Source organism: Belonocnema kinseyi, chromosome 7, assembly GCF_010883055.1.
Source record: "Belonocnema kinseyi isolate 2016_QV_RU_SX_M_011 chromosome 7, B_treatae_v1, whole genome shotgun sequence".
NCBI classification, from domain to species: Eukaryota; Metazoa; Arthropoda; class Insecta; order Hymenoptera; family Cynipidae; genus Belonocnema; species Belonocnema kinseyi.
Genome location: NC_046663.1, coordinates 41,428,894 through 41,433,466, shown reverse-complemented (window position 1 = coordinate 41,433,466; position 4,573 = coordinate 41,428,894). Strand labels below are relative to the sequence as shown.

Below are 4,573 nucleotides of genomic sequence, written 5' to 3'. Positions count from 1 at the left end.
ATTTTAAGTAATTTAAAGAGTCAATTTAGGAGTGTCCGAATTTACCCCACATGTCCAAAGTTACCCCGTTTAACGGAAAATCCAGAACCAGTTAATATGCCTTAACTGGTTCTAGATTCTCGTTAAAAAACTGTTAAGTAATTAAAACCATCAATTTAAGAGTGTCCGAATTTACCCCACATTTCCGAAGTCACTTCGTTTGACGGTACATAAATTTATTAAAAAATTGAATTTAAAATTTGACGTTGAATATTACAAATGAGTTCCCCTAGTAGCCTGAACTACATTTTAAACAATTTTAAATATGTAGTTGCATTCGATTGCACGTCTTGTTCTACTTTACTCGTTCCGCTATTTTGCCACCCGGAAGAGGCCTGACGTGTCGAAATAGAGCGACCTTTGACTTCAATTCGTTTATTTGCGAACTTGTCGAGTTGACACGAGAAAGAGAATCAATCTAAATTGTTAGGTAACAATATAATGGTTCACAGCGCAAAAAGAGCTCAAAAAAGGGGAAATAGGGGGGAAATAGTCAAGAATGTGGGAAAGAATTAACCTTTATTTTTTTATTCTAGAAGAAGATACAATCTGTTCATAAGAAATGTCATTGTTTTTAAATATATTTTTACATGGTTCTTAGTGATTTCTTTACATTTCTTTAAACAAATTTTTTAATTGAATTAATTTTTAATCACATATTTGAATTTTCAATTAAGATTTTACCAAAAAAGACGGATTTGCAACAAATTACATACATTTTTAACTAAATTGTTTGAACAATGAATACGACTTTGGTCCAAATTTTATTTTATTAACTTTTAGTTTTTTCTTCAAAAATTAAGACGTTAAATTTTCAATAAGAAGAATTAGTTTTCGATAATAAAGAAATAATGTTTAAGAAAAAAGCCTAATTTTGTTCCAAACAGTTTGACTGGATTCCAAAGGAATTAAGTCAATGTTTAACTAAAATATGAATATTCAAAAAAAGTATTTTCTTTCAAAAGACGATTCTTGAACAAAATACATACATTTTCAATCGAGAATTTTAACTTTCTAGCAAATTTTTTAATCCACAAAAACAAATTTTCTACAAAACAGTTCCATTTCCAACAGAAACAGATTAATTTTTAGAAGATGAATTTTAAAACCAAAAAGATGAATGTTCAACTTAGAAGATCAATTTTCTAATTTTTTATAATATTGATAAAAAAGTTAAATTCTTATCCAAATAGTTTTATTTTATAACAAATTGTTGAATTTTCAAGCTAAAAGTGCGAACTTTATATACAACAGTTGAATTTTCAAAAAAATTAATTTGAACCCCCCCCCCCCAAAAACTAATTTTTATGCTATTTCTAGTTGTCCCAAAAAAATTTTGGGTTTAGAAATGCTATGTTAAAAAATTCAATTTTCTATCGAAAAAGAATCATTTTTAACCACAAATTTACATTTTTAAGCAAAAAGATGAATTTTCAACGAAGAAGATTAATTTTCGAACAAAAAAGAAGATGAATTCTCAACAAAATATATCCATTCTTAACCAAATAGTTGAATTTTTAACATTTAATTTTCAATTTCAAAAATGATTTCTAAGAAAAAAGTTTATTTGATACCACATAGTTTTGATTTATACCAAATTGTTGAATTTTCAAGCTAAAAATACGAGTTTTATATAAAACATTTAAATTTTCTACAAAACAGTTAAATTTTCAACAAAATAGATGAATTTTCATTTTAAAAAATAATTTTGAAACAAAAAAAAATAATTTAACTAAAGTATGAACTTCAACCAGAAAAAAATGGACTTTTATGAAAGTATTTCAACTTGCAACAAAGTATGAACATAATTTTTCATAAAGGAGAATTAATTTTATTCAATTTTTGTTACAAAAAGTTTTATTTTGTACCAAATAGTTTCATTCTGTGCTAAATTGTTTAATTTTCAAACTAAAAATACAAATTTTATATAAAACAGTTGAATTAAAAAAAAATTTAATTTTAATTTGAAATATATAATTTTAGGCAAAAAACGAATTTTTAACTATAACAATTTTGTCAGTGAAAATGCTTTAGACAAAATAAGTTTAAATTAATTTAATTTTATATTCGATTTTAATTCGTCTGAAGTATGTAATTTTCCACCAGCAAGATTCTTATTATTTATCATTATCTCAGACAAAAACATCAACATGATTTCAACAGCCCTAATTTGAATTGAGTGAATTTTTAAATAAAATATGAATATTCAAAAAATTTATTTACTTCAAAAAAAAGGTGATTTTTTCACAAATTACATCAATTTTCAATCGAAAAGATCAATTTTCTACCCAATTTTTGAATCCGAAAAAACTAATTTTCTACAAAGCAGTTCGATTTCCAACAGAAACAGAATAATTTTTTACTACAAAATTGCATTTTTAACACAAAAATATTAAGTTTCTACAGAAAAAGAAGAATTTTTTAACCCAAAAGATGAATTTTCTCGAAGAAAATTAGATTTATAATCTTTTGCTAATTTAAAAAAAAGTGTAATTTTGTTTGAAATAGTTTTACTTTATAGCAAAATATTACATTTTCAAACTGTAAGTACGAATTTTATATAAGGCGGTTGAATTCCAACAAAATAGTTAAATTTTCATTTAAAAACATTAATTTTAACAAAGAAGATGAATTCTTAACCAAATAGTCGAATTTTCAAGAATATACATAAATTTTTTACCACACAGTTGATTTTTCAATCAAGAAGATTAATGTATTACAAAAAATCTGCCCGCTACGCGGGCACATCCTCGTCACGCGCTTCGCTCGCCAGTTTGAGCGCGTTTCAGGCGTGCGACTGTTGGTTCTCGCGCTTCGCGCTCGATTGTACATTTATCTCGCACTTAGCGCTCGATTATGTATTTACCTCGCGCTACACGCTCGTTCTTTATATTTTCGCATATTCTTGCGCAAACATTTTTAAAGTAAGACTCAAAACATCCACCACTGTCATTTTGTAATTGTGAATTCTCTTACGTTAAAAGAGAGTTTGTGCGAACCTACAACAAGCGACTAATGGCAATCCCCCTCCGCACTTGGTCTTTGCATTTTGTTCGCATTCGGGCACAGAACATTAAAAATCAAAGATGAACAGACCGACAACTGTAATTTTTAACTCTCTTTTGTTAAAGCTATTTTGTCTTTAACGAACACATTCTTATCACGTATCTCGTGCTTCGCACTCGATTTTGTCCAACATGTAAACTTTTCTACATTATACACAACACTTTTATATCAATTATGATACATTTTTTATGTAACTCTGCCTGGGATGACTTATTAAAAAATTGCAAAATAAAAAGCAAATTGTATTAATCATGATGATTTTTGTATTTGTTTCTTATTTTGCTTTAAATTGTATTCTAAGCTGCTCTGAAATATGTATCATTTCAATAAATGTATATCATTACAATTCATAATATGGATCAAAATTGAGTCATACTTCCTTGTTTTTATAATTTTTTAAAAATGTTTTTTACGATTAAATAAAAACTACTGCGCATCTGCATAGGGTCTAATACAGGAACCTATAAAGGGTCCCATAAAGGAGCCTATGATCTACTTTTCCAATCGAAAAATGATTAATAATAAATTTATAGATCCTTTTAGGCGAACAACTTTTGTCTGATAATTTAATTTCATACCTTGTGTCGTTTTTTCAAACAAATTTAGTATTTTTATTTTTAATTTTATTTTGTACGTCTCATTTTTTTTCGTAGCTTGTATCGAAAAGTGATTCATTCTTAATTTGTAGTTCTTTCCAGGTCGCGCAATTTGAATTTTTTCATTTTTTTCGTATCTTGCATAGTTTGACCAAACAATGGAATGTTTGAATTTTTCATTATTTTTGGTACGATCAAATTTGGAATGTTCAACTTTTCGATCAACTTAAAAAAGTTGTTATCATAGTCCTGTAGGGCTTTCAAAAAGCAAAGTTTTTCTTTTCCTGGCTTTTTTCATATCATGCGTTGTTTGGCTTCAAATGTTCATTTTAGTTTTTTTTTTTTATTTTGAAAATGCTCTAACTCTGACAATTTTCTTTTTATAGCAAAAAGTCAGGAGGATAAATTATTTAACTTTTGAAGTACGATGAACAACCGTGCATAGAATTTTTACATCCTAAATTCTTCATTTTAGTTTTTTTTTTTGATTTTGAAAATGCTATAACTAATAATTTTTGATTTTTCGAAAAAAGTCATTCGGATAAATTGTTAAATTTTTTTGTTACTATGAATAAGCATACAGAGAATTTTTGAATTTTTAAAAAAGTGGTCTCAAAAATATTCAAAATGTGACCACTTTTTGAATTTTTATCCAAAATGGATGGCTAACGAACTTGACCTTTAGTTTAGGACACTAAACGAGTGTACCAAAGGGCAATCTAATAGATTAATTTTTTCAAAAGTTATCGTGTTCACAGACAGACATACATACAGACAGACAGACATTCATACAGACATACAGACAGGCAGACACATTCGTAAAAACCTGTTTTTCGGATTCAGGGGGTCTCAAAATGTGGACATTTGACAAA

General features: G+C 27.3%; 1 protein-coding gene across 1 annotated transcript in view; it reads left to right on the top strand.

Moving 5' to 3' along the window:
* LOC117177377 (phytanoyl-CoA dioxygenase domain-containing protein 1 homolog) overlaps positions 1-4,573 on the top strand; it is a 60,444-nt gene that overhangs the window by 38,215 nt on the left and 17,656 nt on the right. The gene's annotated exons all lie outside the window — the stretch shown is intronic.